Source organism: Diabrotica virgifera, chromosome 4 (genome assembly GCF_917563875.1).
Source record: "Diabrotica virgifera virgifera chromosome 4, PGI_DIABVI_V3a".
NCBI classification, from domain to species: Eukaryota; Metazoa; Arthropoda; class Insecta; order Coleoptera; family Chrysomelidae; genus Diabrotica; species Diabrotica virgifera.
In genome coordinates this window covers 37463647-37479923 of record NC_065446.1, presented here as the reverse complement: position 1 = coordinate 37479923, position 16277 = coordinate 37463647, and the positions used below count along the sequence as shown (strand labels likewise).

At 32.6% G+C, this 16277-nt stretch overlaps 1 protein-coding gene across 1 annotated transcript in view; it reads left to right on the top strand.

Moving 5' to 3' along the window:
- LOC126883004 (uncharacterized) overlaps positions 1-16277 on the top strand; it is a 73186-nt gene that overhangs the window by 29368 nt on the left and 27541 nt on the right. The window lies entirely within an intron of this gene.

Sequence of the window (16277 nt, the reverse complement as noted above, 5' to 3'; positions counted from 1 at the left end):
GATTCACCTCCATCACAGATACTACACGTATCACTTTTCGGATACCCAAATGATAAATTAAACTCTCGCGAAAAAATGTTGGAATATGAACATTTTTTAATTCTAAATTTTCCAGGAAGTTGTGCCAGATTACATTCCTCAAGATAGAACTCATACATTTTGCTCACATTTAGTAGGGGAGAAAGATATTTTTTATGAGGATTTCTATTTCTGGAATAGTGCGACTCTTCGACAGGAAATTTATTTATGTGCTCTATCACAAAATCCCTAACGTCTTGGCCTATTTTGTGTGGCCTATTGGAGTGCTTACCTCTGCGATCTGGAGGAGGTGCTGCTACACTACTATTTATACGATTCTTTATAACATCAAGTTTTTTTCTGCCTATTTGGTATAGAGCGCATAACGCTTCTTTGCACACCTTTACGGTAAATCCATTTTTTGTAACGTTATACGTATATGACGCAGTTTTATGTTTAACAGCATCTTTTCTTTCCCTCAACACTGGTTTTTTAATGATTGATTTAAATAGTAAAGCATTTTTTGCATTAATATCAAGTCTATAAAATTCATCCAAAAATGCCTTCCTGTCATCTGCTGAAAATTTAGTGCTACAAGAAAATCTACAGCCTTGTCTACAAAGAATACCTTTTTCTGGCTCCTTTCTTGGAACGGGAATGTTTTTGTAAGACAAATATTCTTCACCTTTTGCTCTATCTAAAGCTGCTTTGTGTTTCTTCCACGTATTTGGATCTCGTTTTCATTTTTTGGAAACTTTTGCTGTCGTTGAAAAAATCTTTTGCTTTCTTTGTTTTTCATTTTCTTGGTCAACCTCGTTAGACCCGTTAGAAGGATTAATTATAGGCTTTTGAATAATCCCGCTTCCTTCTTTGTCTCCAGAAATGAATGTACCTCCAACAAGGTTTTTTACATGACTGTGGTCCGCTCTTTCTTCGTCCTCCGTGACACTAGTTCCTGAAGAACTGCTTCCTTCATTACTCGGAAAGTATTCAGCATCACCACTGCTGTCTGACAAGAATAGTTGGGTCCCCTCCAAATCTGAAAATAAAAACAGCTATTTACTTCTTACAGCTCCTTCTTTGTCTCCAGAAATGAATGTACCTCCAACAAGGTTTTTTACATGACTGTGGTCCGCTCTTTCTTCGTCCTCCGTGACACTAGTTCCTGAAGAACTGCTTCCTTCATTACTCGGAAAGTATTCAGCATCACCACTGCTGTCTGACAAGAATGGTTGGGTCCCCTCCAAATCTGAAAATAAAAACAGCTATTTACTTATACTTATATTTTAATTCTTCCTAATTATTATTGTTTAAAAATTACTTTTGAAAAGATAGGGAAATCCCCGGAGCAATCAAGTGTAAATATTTATAACAGATGATAGTTGGGTTATGTATTTCAACCAGCTCATTTACACTTTTATATAAATATTATGATCTAAATACCTATTGCCCAAAATATAATAAAACTTAATTATTTCATAACAACAGGATTGCACTTACCTGTTACATTTGAAATTTCAATGTTGAGGTTAGAACTTGCTGTGAATTCATTTTCATCATTTGGCAAATTTTGTTCACAGTTTATTTGTTCCTGCACTAGTTTTAACATTTGTTTACCTCTGGAACTCATTATAAATGTTAACTAGCATTAATATTATGATATTACTGCAAAAAACTGTAACAATGACACAGAACACATGCGCGCAATACCAACTCACCAAGTAAAACAAAATGGCCAGTGAGTGGATGAAGGGGTTATGTGTGTCACTTAACACCATCATTCATATGACGAAGGTATACAAAATATTACATGAATGTGGATGAAGGTATTTTGTGCCTATAACACCTTCTTCCATTATTCACTGGAAAATAATGTAACATAACTCCTTCATCCTTTAAAAAACCTAGACTTCTGTTACGAATCTTAGAATTCTAATGTGGCCACGTGATAAACAGGTACATAACACCTTCATCCATACAAAAAAACCGTTTTTAGAAAAATGTTACATAGCACCTTCATCCACTCGTGTCTTCAATTCTTAATAGAATCAAGCAGAAATGTGAAGAGACAATGGGAAACAAACAATTCGGTTTCAGAGAAGGAATGGGAACAAGAGAAGCTTTGTTCTCAATGTTAACATTACTTCAACGATCATGGGAAGTACAGAAACCAATTTACGTCTGCTTTATAGATTTTGAGAAGGCGTTTGATAGAGTTCAACATAATAGGTTGTTTGAATATCTAGAAATGATTGGAATAGATGATAAAGATCTGAGACTTTTACAACATCTATATTGGAATCAAGAAGCTTCTATTCTGGTAGACGGCAAAGAAACAGACAAAATTTGCATTCAAAGAGGTGTCAGACAGGGTTGTGTGTTATCCCCAACTTTGTTTAACGTATACTCAGAAATAATTTTTAATGAAGCCTTGGAAGGACAATGTGGAGTTCGAATCGGGGGAGAAACTATTAACAACATCAGATATGCAGACGACACCGCGATCATCGCTGAAAATATCGAAGATCTTCAATTCCTTATAGATCGACTCACTAGAGAATGCTCCAATAACGGACTTAACATAAATGCAACAAAGACAAAGTTACTTGTGGTTAGTAAACAAGACGTCGGCCCTATGCAACTAATTGTCAGTGATGAATCAATAACAAAAGTTAACCATTTTAAATACTTAGGATGTTGGATAAACGAGACACTAAATCCGGATGAAGAAATTAAAACTCGTATAGAAATTGCAAGAGGAGCATTTATGAAACTTAGATCTATTCTGACCAACTCTCAGCTGAACTTACAACTAAGAATCAAGTTCCTAAAATGTTATGTGTATCCTGTATTACTATATGGATGTGAAACCTGGATCATGAAGGTTAACATGATGAACAAATTAGAAGCCTTTGAGATGTGGTCGTATCGTAGAATGCTCAGAATATCTTGGGTTCAACGCATTTCAAACAGAGAAATCTTAAACAGAGTAGGTCAAGGCGAAGGTGACTTAATGAAGATGATAAAAAGAGAAAACTTGAATATCTGGGGCATATAATGAGAGGTAGCAGATACAGGATGCTGCAGTTAATACTCAATGGACAGATCGACGGAAAAAGAGGAATTGGTCGAAAGAAATATTCATGGCTCCGAAACCTTCGTCAATGGACTGGCTTATCAGCAGATCAATTGTTACATGCCGCACAAGATCGAGAACGATATCGGCAAATTGTTACGGAAGCTACCCACGCCTAAAAATTTGGGCACAGTACTTAAAGAAGAAGAAGAAGATAATTGTTATAAAATCAACGGTTCCAGACTTACGAAGGGTGAAAAGTGGAGGTTTTCGATACTTTTTATATTCTTTGGGCAATTTATAGAAATTTTCTTTAACAGGATTGGGTTTTGTAAATAAAATTTGCTATTTCAGTAGCCGATGGTATGTTAGTGATAAGCCCTTGAAGAGACGTCAACCTCACCACCCAAAATCATCATTACTTGCCCAAATAATATAAAAAGTATCGAAAACCTCCACTTTTCACCCTCCGTAACTCTGGAACCGTTGATTTTATAACAATAATGTATAGGACCTTTTTTGTTTTAAATTTTATGTAGAACATTTTTGTATAGAACATTGTTTACGCTTAAGCATAGTTTTAGAAATATTGACGAAAAACGTAAAAAAACTACTAATTTACCGACTTCTCCCCCATCTCCCCCCCAAACCGGACGCTCAAAATGGTGTAACTTTTTATTAAACAATATGTGGACCATATAGAACAAATTGGTGTTGAAGGAAAACTTTTACTTTGGATGTCTGGGTTAGGCCTTTTTTGGGCCAATTATAATATACTACCTCCGTAACTTTAAAACCGTTCATTTTAGAAGGATTATGCATAGGGCCTTTTTTATTTCAAATTTAATGTAGAGCATTTTTGTATAGAGGGTTGTTCATGCTAAACAGCATAGTTTTAGAAATATTGACGAAAAACCTTAAAAACTATGAATTTACCGATTTCTCCCCCCTCTCCCCCTCAAACCCGACGCTCAAAATGGTGTGACTTTTTTCTGAACATTATGTGGACCATATAGAACAATTTGGTGTTGGAGGATAACTTTCACTTTGGATGTCTGGGTTATGCCATTATATGGATCAATTTTATCATACTAAATTGGGTAAACGTTTAATTTGAGCTTGACTTTATTGATTTTTACCACCTTGCTTGCAACATAATGCAATAATAGACCAGGCATTATCTGTTTTAAAATGACCACATTTGAGATTAGAGGTATATACCTAAATTTAAGTTGCTCCTAAGGTCCGTTTAGAGAACATACTACATACATCCTACCAAAATTAAAACATTGTATACCGCCTGATCTGTAATGTATTATTTAGCACCGCCTGACATCGCAAATGCTGTAGGGATGATCGAAAATGGTTGATTTGATAGTGATGTTGTCAACAGTAAATCAAAATCGACGATTCATCGTATTGTTACACGTTGTAATGAAACTGGAAAGTTACAAGACAACATATAATTGCGGCAGGGAAACTAGAATTAGAATTAAAAATTAGAAATATGCTTTTTTCTACGAGCGTGCAAAAATGTCTGCTTTCGCGCACGCGTTTTAGTTTAGAAAGTTTTATTTTCCGCACGCGTGTAGATATTTTAATATGGCCTTAAAATAACTATAATACATGAAATAAACTCATATTTAGTTATTATTTACTATTTTATTTCAAATGTATCTTATTGTGTTCCTGTTTTAACGCGACAATTCGATGAAATAAAATGATTTTGACATAATATTCGAAAGTCAAATCGGTAGACAATAACAGTCGTTTTGAATCATCGTCATGGAAACCAAGATCGTCGTCATGTTAACTAATTAGTATATTGAAAGTTTGGTTTTGACAACCTTGTCAAAGAATTAATTTGTTTATTTATTTTCATATTAATTAAATTAATTGATTAAGATTTGGCCATTTTTTAAAGACCCGTAGAAAAAATATTGTTCCTAACTCTTGCAGAAAGTCTCTTTTCCGCACTCGACTGCTTGCCGAACTCCCGCTTCGCGTTGTTCGGCAAACTGCAGTCGCGTGCGGAAGAGTATGACTTTCTGCAAGAGTTAGGAAAATAACTATATTGTCATGAAAAATTGTACAATTTTATCGACAAACCTTATGAAAAGTCACGAAAACAAAACAATAACAATACAATTATTTACTAAAATTACATAAATCATCAATTAAATAAAAAATATATACTTAATAATAATGAAGTAAACAGAAACAATCAATTGCAAAATTTAAAAATTTAAATAAATTACAAATTGCCTAGTCTACCTTAAGTTGGTGATACACACGCGATAAAGTAGGCGAACTTATGGCTCGCGACCTTTTTCGCACGTGTATCACTGCAAGTACGCGTACTTTAAGTCCACCGAGTAAGTACGCCGTCGATCCAACAAGTTTGAAATCTTACTCGTAACCCGTATGTGTATCACGGCCGCGAGCCACGAGCCTCGAGCCATCATGTTATTGCGTTTAAAATTACACTTATATTTTCACTAATTAAGCAAATTGCCTAGAAATAATGCAATCGTTGATTGTTGAAAGGAGACAAGTTACATTTTATAAGTTTTGAGAAAACCGTAAAACACTATTTTAAGGTATACTAAATTATTTTTGATTATTTGTTTTTGAATAAACCTAAAACTAAATTCACATGTGATAAACGCTCTCTTTGCGTAAGCCAGTGCTTTACCCACACTTTTCGATTTCGTCTTTTTTTATTAGTATTTAAAATATAATATGACAAAATTCCTAAATAGCACAAAGCATCTTCTCTCGACGACATTGCAATGAGTTATGAGTAAGTCTGCCGTGTCGGCGACCGCGATCTTTAAAACCGCGTACTTTAAGTCTGCCGTGTATCACCGACGGCGAGCCGAGAAGTCCGCGATCTTTAAACCCGCGTACTTAAAGATTGCGTGTGTATCAGCCACTTTGGTAACTAATAAGTTTAAAAGTTAGGCTGCTGCATATGACACCCAAATATAGATAAAAAAATCTACTTGTACAAAGGGTACTGTAATTTCTTAGTTATTGATTAAGAAATTCTTCAACTGAATAATATGATCTTTCAGATAGGTAGGATTTTGTCATTTTACGGAATTTTGAGAAAGATGTTGCAGATTTAAGTTGTAGAGGGAGATGATTGTACAGTTCTTTTGAGGAATATAATATAGATTTCTTTACTAACTCAGAGGACGGGGTCGGTAAATAGACGTCAAAGGTAGAATTTCTCGTGAAATAGTCATAATTCGGTCTTGCTGGAAAGACATGTATATGTTTACGAATTAAGCAAACACTTTCTAAAATATATAAAAAAGGAAGAGTTAAAATCCTGTGATCTTTGAAGTAGCTTCTACCATGTGTTATTCTTCTGAGGCCAAACAGATATCGTATTGCTCTTTTTTGTAATTTAAAAATAACATCGGATTGGGCAACTGTACCAGAACCCCAAAAAGGAATACCATATCGAAGATGCGACTCGAACAAAGAAAAATATGTTATTTTGGAAGATGCTAAATTGAGTTCCTTCGAAACAGATCTTATAGCATAGCAAGATGAAGATAATTTCTTCCTTAACACATCGATATGAAGGGACAATTTAAGGTTGCTGTCTAAAAAAATACCAAGAAATTTTACAGAACAACAATTCTTACAACGGTACTGATCTGGCTGTTATTAAGAAGTAAGGGTTGAAGAGCCCCTTTATAAGATAATGCTACTGTTTTATCTACGTTAAACTAGAGAAAATTAGAGTCGGACAACAGTTATAACAAGAAACAAATTGGTAGAATAATTGATGGATTCGACCGTTACTTGATGGAAGTTCATTTTATCTAACAATAAAACACGAAAACGTTTGTTTTCTATACTTCCACAAAATTTATTATATCTAAGTGACTACAGCTGTTTCGGCGGAGTGCCTTTCTCAAGTAATATAGTTTACAATTTGTTTGCCTTTTTAATCTTCAACTGAAGAGGTTGAGGAGTGGGGAGCTGTTTGTCTCGAGTTGGTCATTCAGAATTATATCTGTATTTTTCAGTTTATTAATTTCCATAGATTCTCAAAAAGATAGCTTAAGGCCTTTATTTTGAATATGTAGAATTTGAAACTCTTCATTGAAAGAATGATTATGATCTAGAAGGTGAAGTGCGTATGTAGAAGTGTCTGTTTTTCTATTGTTGAATGCCCTTTTGTGTTCTGCTATCCGTTTGTCAAAAGTTCTGCCAGTTTGACCGATGTACGTTTTCGGACAGTCACCACAAGTTAGTTTGTACACACCACTCTGTAGTTGCTTTCTCTTTCGGCTTTTATTGTTCTTAATATATTTGCTTAAGTTGTTGTTAGTTCTGAAAGCTGGTGTTATTCCTTTCTTCCCCATGTATCTGGCTATTGTTGTTGTTATCCTGCCAGTATATGTGAGAGAGCAGAAGGTACTGGGTTCTTTCTGTGGTGGTGGATACACTAATTTCAGGGCTTTCTTATGGAGTTTTTGGTTTAAAATTTTGTTAACTGTTTGTTCGTTATAGCCGTTGTTTACTGCTATTTGTTTAATGATGTTTAGTTCTATTTCGAAGTTATTTTTTGTCATGGGAATTTCTGTCAGTCTATGTATCATGCTATGGTAGGCTGCTAATTTGTGTTGTGTAGGATGGGATGATGAATTGTGTATAGTTGTGTCAGTATGGGTAGGTTTATGATATATGGAGAACTCATGTTTGTTGTGTAGTCTGGAAATCGTTACATCTAGAAAGTTTATAGAGTTATTCTGTTCTGTTTCTACTGTAAACTCAATATTATTATGAAGTGAATTAATATATGATAGAAATTGGTCAAGTTGTCTGTTAGTTCCTGTAAAGCATACTAGAAATTCTTGAAATTTGCATAAATCAAGACTATTTTGAATTCAATAATCAAATATACACAAACAACAGTGCAGGACTTATTATGGGTAATCCTCTAAGCCCATTGCTATCAGATATATTTATGAACCAACTTGAAACAACAATTTCTAAACATCCCGTATTTAAACAGTTCTTATATTGGTGGAGATACGTGGATGATATACTAGTATGCTTTACAGGAACTAACAGACAACTTGACCAATTTCTATCATATATTAATTCACTTCATAATAATATTGAGTTTACAGTAGAAACAGAACAGAATAACTCTATAAACTTTCTAGATGTAACGATTTCCAGACTACACAACAAACATGAGTTCTCCATATATCATAAACCTACCCATACTGACACAACTATACACAATTCATCATCCCATCCTACACAACACAAATTAGCAGCCTACCATAGCATGATACATAGACTGACAGAAATTCCCATGACAAAAAATAACTTCGAAATAGAACTAAACATCATTAAACAAATAGCAGTAAACAACGGCTATAACGAACAAACAGTTAACAAAATTTTAAACCAAAAACTCCATAAGAAAGCCCTGAAATTAGTGTATCCACCACCACAGAAAGAACCCAGTACCTTCTGCTCTCTCACATATACTGGCAGGATAACAACAACAATAGCCAGATACATGGGGAAGAAAGGAATAACACCAGCTTTCAGAACTAACAACAACTTAAGCAAATATATTAAGAACAATAAAAGCCGAAAGAGAAAGCAACTACAGAGTGGTGTGTACAAACTAACTTGTGGTGACTGTCCGAAAACGTACATCGGTCAAACTGGCAGAACTTTTGACAAACGGATAGCAGAACACAAAAGGGCATTCAACAATAGAAAAACAGACACTTCTACATACGCACTTCACCTTCTAGATCATAATCATTCTTTCAATGAAGAGTTTCAAATTCTACATATTCAAAATAAAGGCCTTAAGCTATCTTTTTTAGAATCTATGGAAATTAATAAACTGAAAAATACAGATATAATTCTGAATGACCAACTCGAGACAAACAGCTCCCCACTCCTCAACCTCTTCAGTTGAAGATTAAAAAGGCAAACAAATTGTAAACTATATTACTTGAGAAAGGCACTCCGCCGAAACAGCTGTAGTCACTTAGATATAATAAATTTTGTGGAAGTATAGAAAACAAACGTTTTCGTGTTTTATTGTTAAATTGGTAGAAGTTCATGTAAACAGAATAAGTAACCGTACAATTAAAAGGGAAGTCAAAAAGGTAGCTTTGAAGTGATACAGCTAAAAACTGGTTAAAAAATTCAGAGACCTCATCGATCAACTTGATTAGCTCTTTCTAGAAAATATAGAAACTGATCCTTTAGCCAATTATTATTTAAAAATGACCTACAACTAATTATTTCCTCTCAGACTCAGAAGGAACTGCAATTTGGAAGAATCAGTGTGAACGGTCAACAAATGTACCATTTCCATTTCTGGGGACTATTCCCCAGAAATTAAATGAAGCTACTCAAATGAATAGGCTGAATAGGCTACTCAAATGTCATGATTTATCAATATCCAAGGTTACTACGATGTTATATCTTTCCTATACTGTTGTACGGTGTTACGGGGAAACAGTAGCGATCAACAGGTAGCGAAAACGCGTTCCAAGATTGCGGCTGTAATTTTGAATATTTTTTCGAGATATTTGGCACACCTATTCGTAATATAATAAAGAATGGCGGTACAGAGCCCAATTTGAAAAATATATTAATATGTGGAAATTACTCTGTAATTAAATACAATATTAAAAAAACGAGCCTGTACCGCCATTAAGAAGAACAAAAAAATACACTTTCTTCAAATAAACTTTTTTATCTGATGCCCAGATTTTGTGTCATTTTGGAACTACTAAATTTTTTTATTTCATTAGTAGTTCCAAAATGACACAAAATCTAGGCATCGGATAAAAAAGTTTATTTGAAGAAAGTGTATTTTTTTGTTCTTCTTAATGGCGGTACAGGCTCGTTTTTTTTAATATTGTATTTAATTACAGAGTAATTTCCACATATTAATATATTTTTTAAATTGGGCTCTGTACCGCCATTCTTTATTATATTACGAATACGTGTGCCAAATATTTCGAAAAAATATTCAAAATTACAGCCGCAATCTTGGAACGCGTTTTTGCTACCTGTTGATCGCTACTGTTTCCTCTTAAGTCGTGGACTCTTAGAGACGCCACCTGCAAAAAGGCTTTCGAAATGTGGCTTTATCTTCGAATCCTGAAGATATCTTATATCGACCATTTTACTAATCAGGGTGTTTTATTAAGAATACAAAAAGAAAAAGAGGTGTTAACCACAATAAAAATAGCCAAAATCCAATACCTCATCATGAGTAACAGCGAGAGATATATGGGTTGCTGCACTAATCTGACAGGGAAAACTAGAAGGAAAACGCGGACCAGAAAGGCGAAGGATTTCCTGGCTGGAAAATCTACATATATGTACGTGGTTCAACACAACAACCACAAACCTTTTCAGAGCAACAGTGTGCAAAGTATATATTGCCATGATGATCGCCAACATCCGAAACGGATAGGCACTACAAGAAAAAGAATTATTTACAAAACTTAATCATCGCAATATAAAACCATCACATTATAGGTACAGAATCATTCAAAATTTAATAAAATACATAAAACCTCTAAGTTCATTCAAAAAACTATTTAGCAAGTCTTTTAATTCATGTTCCCTTATCTAAACATCTAATGATCAATGAAAAATCACGTGCGTATACACCTTTCATTAATAACATTAAATATTATTAGGTAATGAAAATAAAACAAATCCATTCATTAATTATTTTCTCAATGAACTTCTGTTAGTATACAGTATACTTCAAGGTTAGATTTTGTTATAAATATTGTTCCGGATCTTATTTTTGAGAGTTTACATACATTTGTTTCGGCCCCGTACTTTATACAACAATAAAAATAAAAAGTTATAGTGTAGGTACTATCAATCTGCAGTCCTTTATTTTAGTAAGTTTTTCTTGTTTATTAATTTTCTTGTTTATTAATATTTATTATTCTGCTTAGCACCGAACTTCTTCTCATAATCTTTTGATTCATTCATTGTTTCTTCATTTCCTACTAATTCATCATCACGTAGCGCTACAACCCTGGGTGGGTCTTGGCGAACTGTACAACTTTTTTCCAATTTGTTCTGTCTTCCATCAACCTATAGGGTCAAATGCATGTTCATTTTCCGGAGATCTGCTTGGATGTTATCTCTCCATCGCATTCTGGGACGTCCGAGTGGTCTGTTGCCTGTAGGAATCTCCTCCCATACCAGTCTTACAAGTCTCTCGTTATTTCCTACTAATTGAGCTAATATAATTGATCCTTCTCCTTCTTCAAGTGCCGTCCCGCAATCGTAGGTTAGGAACAGCATTTAAACCAGTCCCTTAAAATTTTCTCTCTTGAAGAGATGAGACTCTTCTTCGTCTTATACTCCTCCTCCTCTTATTTTCCCCTGTAGTATCAGTCTTAGCATTTCATATCGCTGTCACTCTCATATTTATGCTCATTACATGTTCCAGCTATTGTAACTTTCTTATTTTTATTGTGTTGATTATTTCGTATGCTTTGCCCATTTTTCGCAATACAGTGGAACCCCGATAAGTGGGCCTCCGATAACCCGGACCGATTTTCATCAGACAAAACAAACATTTTTTCACTTTGGCTGAGTTTTTTAACAAGAAATAAACAATAGGTACTATAATATAGTCTAGTAAAATAAGATTACACTACATGTAAATCCAAATGTAAATTCGTACAGGTTGGGGTTGTTGAAAACAAATTTTATATCAACGTTTAAAGGTGGGTACAAGAGATGTTTTCAAGAAAGTATCCAAATCATATAAGGGGATCATTACTTAAATAATTAAAAAGGGGTAATTTTTGCACAATATTCACTTTTTTAACTGCTGAGGTAATTTATATTTTAATGGAGGTCTTTAGAACTTTTTTTGCAAAGTTGAAGGAAAAGTTTTTCACCTAAGACTTACTAAATTCAATTTGACCCCCTATTTAATAAAATAATTATATATAAAAATTAAAAATCAAATTTGCAAAAATGATTATTTGCGTTTTAAATAAGTTCTATATATTATTCTATTTTATAGAAGTTGGGCTATGATGTCTGTATTAAGCGAAAAAAAAATTGGTTAAAAAATATTTAATAATTTATGTTAAAATTATCAAATATTACCAAATATTACTTTATTTTCAAGTACAAAAACGCGGTTGTTGCCAAAAGAAAATGTTTTATGTAAGGTCTCATTACTTTTACTTTTTTGTATATTTTCGATAAGTGTATTGATAAATTCAATTTTCAATTTAACTCCCCTCTAAAATGGCATTTGAAAATTGCTCTAATTTGTTTATAATTTATTTTTTTAATAACGTCGCGGGGATTAAACATTTTGAAATGCCGTTTCGATAATCAGGTTCCTGGGAATTTTTCACTAATTAACAAATTTTTTTGTCGTTTTTCTTCTTTTTTTTGTCCTTGTAGTAAAAAACATAGTTTTGCTTATACAGGTTATTTCATTAAGAATGTCCAATCTCTGAGTTGAAGATTTTAGACCTCAAAATATTTAGATTTAACCAAAATCACTTAAATAAAATATGGCTCCTTATTGAGTTACAGGGTGTTTTATTTAAAAATTTAAAGAATATTTTTGCTCAGTATTTTAATACTATTCGACGTTTATTTTTCATACTTGGTAGAAAGTGTAAGCACTATAGACCCTATATAAATATGTTAACTACACGTTTCCAGCTATTACCAGAGGCGAACGAAGGGGGACAGCAAAGGGTTGACTGTTCCCAAATTCTACGTCACTGGCGAAATTGTCATTTTAGCACAATTTTTAGATTCTTCAATACTCTCTATGTAAATTACATACTCGTAACGATAAAGTCATTAGTTTTCGAGATATTTGAAGTTAAACATGTAACGGCACAGTTCTTTTGATTAATGTTTTGTGCCGCTTAATTTTTAATTTCAAATATCTCAAAAATAATGATTTAATCATATAGACTGAAGAGTATATTATTCATCCTTAACGATAAAATCATTAGTTTTCGAAATATTTGAAGCTAAAAATTAAGCGGCACAATACATTAATTAAAATAACTGTGCCGTTACATGTTTAACTTCAAATATCTCGAAAACGTTATGTACGTTATTTACATAAAGAGTATTGGAGAATCTAAAAATTGCACTAAAATGGCAATTCCACCAGTGACGTAGAATTTGGGAAGGGTCAACCATTTACTGTTTCCTGTCGTACGCCTCTGGTAATTGCCTTAAACGTGTATTTAACATAATTTCATAGCGTTTATAGTACTTACACTTTCTACCAAGTATGAAAAGGATACGTCGAATAGTTTTAAAATACTGAGCAAACATATTTTTTAAATTTTTAAATAAAACACCCTTTAACTCAAAAAGGAGCCATATTTTATTTAAGCAATTTTGGTTAAATTCTAATATTTTGAGGTCTAGAATCTACAACTCAGAGATTGGACATTCTTAATGAAACAACCTGTATAAGCAAAACTATATCTTTTGCTATAACGAAAAAAAAAGAAGATGAAAAAACGACAAAAAAATTGGATAATTGGTGAAAATTCGCAAGAACCCGAATATCGAAACGGCATTTCAAAATTTTTAATCCCCGCGACGTTATTAAAAAAACAAATTATAAACAAATTAGAATACTTTTCAAATGCCATTTTAGAGGGGAGTTAAATTAAAAAATGAATTTATCAATACATTTATTGAAAACATACATAAAAATAAAAGTCATGAGACCTCAAGCAGATTTATATTCTTTTGGCAACAACCGCGTTTTTGCAATTGAAAATATAACATTTAATAAGCAAATTAAATATCTCATAACTTATTAAATATTTTTTAACCAATTTTTTTTGCTTAATACTGGTAACATAGTGCAACCTCCCCTATTAAATAAAATAATTTATAGTAAATATTTAAAACGCAAAAAAATAATTTTTTGCTAATTTGATTTTTAAATTTTATATATAATTATTTAAATAAATAGGGGGTCAAAATAAATTTAGTAAGTTTCAGGTGAAAGATTTATTCTTCTACTTCGCAGAAAGAAATCCTAAAGGCCTTTATTGAAATGTAAATTACCTCAGCAGTTAAAAAAGTAAATATTGTGCAAAAATGGCCCCTTTTTAATTATTTAAACAATGATCCCATTATATGATTTGGATACTTTTTTGAAAATATCTTTTGTATTCACCTAAACATAACGTAGTTTATCTGTAAGTATGTATACCACATTTTATTACTTTTTACCATATTCTCCGGCTAACCCGGATTTTCGATAACCCGGATCGGCTGCAGTCCCGATTAGTCCGACTTATCGAGGTTCCACTGTACTTCTGTGTTCGTTTTCTTCTGTGTTCATGCTATTCTAAGCATCCTTTTGTAACACATTTCAAATGACTATAACTTATTTATGTGTTATTGCTTCAATGTCCAGCTGTCAAGTCCATATTGCAGTATCGAAAACACATAGCATTTCATAGCTCTTACTCTCAGTTCTAATCGAAAGTCTTTATGGTAGAAAATTGTTTTCATTTTATATCGTATAAAAAACATCAATATGGCGTTCGCTGAATATGTCTTTCCTTATTGGTTGTTGCAAAATAAGTCATAAATTTTGAGTTTGATAAATATTCATAATTTATGTAAAAATTAACTTAAAACGTTCTTATTACACGGAATGCTGAGACTTCTGGTGCTTAAATCATACTCTAAATTTCAAAGCAATTGGTCAAATTGTTTAAAAGGTATTTTATTTTTTTTATCCCAAATTAATTTTTTTTGCAACGCTATAAGTCAGAAAATGATGAAGTTACACTAATACTTTGGATAGTTTATGAAAGAAGAAGATTTATACTATTAATTTAATTTAAAAAAATGACAAAAAATAAATAATTCTTAATACTGCAAAATTTTATTTGGAAAAACATGTGAATTAAAAAAGGGGGGGGGTAACTTCGTCCCTAATTGTCCTAGGACAATTGTTTTTCTTTCTAAATGTGTATAAAAATTCAGTCTTTCCAAATATGAAAAAATAATTTTTCTACGGGTAACGGTTAAAAAGTTATTCTAATTGTTTATAAGTAAGCAAAAAATCAATGTGTTTTTGCAAAATAATCTTACACTGTTTAAAATGACTTTTTGTCATTTTTTTTATTAAGTCAATAGTATAAAAATGTTCTTCTTCCATAAACTGTCAGAAGTCTTACTGTAACCTCATAATTTTCTGACTTATAGTGTTGCAACAAAAATGAATTTGGGATAAACAAATTAAATAACTTTTAAACTATTTGACCAATTGCTTTTAAATTTAAAATATAATTTAAGCACCAGAAGTTTCAGCAATTCGTGTAATAAAAAGGTTCTAAGTTAATTTTTACATAAGTTATGAATATTTATAAAAACTTTATGATTTATGATTTATTTTGCAGGATAGACCTTTATAACCAATAAGGATAGACATATTCAGCGAACGCCATATTGAAATTATTTAGACGATTTATGAGTTTCTTACTCTCAAATTTGTTTAAAATGCTTAACTTTTTGGTTATAGACGAAAAAAGCGAAAATTTACCGTTGTTTGATCTTCATTTGTTTATAACTATGTATATCATCAAAATCGGCTGCAGGAAACATAAAGGATATTAACATAGATGTCCATACTACTCAAAAACTTTGGTTTAGGCCTGGAGGGGGATGTGTCACGAGAAAAATCTTATTTCTCTGGACTATATGTGCATATCTATGTTGTTAATAAACCTTCCGTTAATTAATAATACGATAATAATTGATCCTAACCGTTCGATAAAGCCTCACATAGAAGTGATATTTATTTTAAACTATGAGCTACCTATTTCATGCTCTTATTAAGTGCTTCTTTTATTGAGGTATAAATTTTTCTCAATTTTAAGCTTGATGAATTAAGACTTTCATGTTGCGTGAGTCCTTTATTAGAGATATCATGACTTTTTCCAGTTTTACTGTACCCACTCCTTCCGTGAACCGTTCTCTCTTGTTCTTTCTGCTTTGCCAGTCCCCTTCCTGCAGACTTCTTTTTTCTATTGCTTCGCCTACTTCATTTCTGAAAGATCTTCGGGGTCTGTCTCCCTTCATTCTTCCTATCGGGCTCCACTCTGTTATTCTGTTT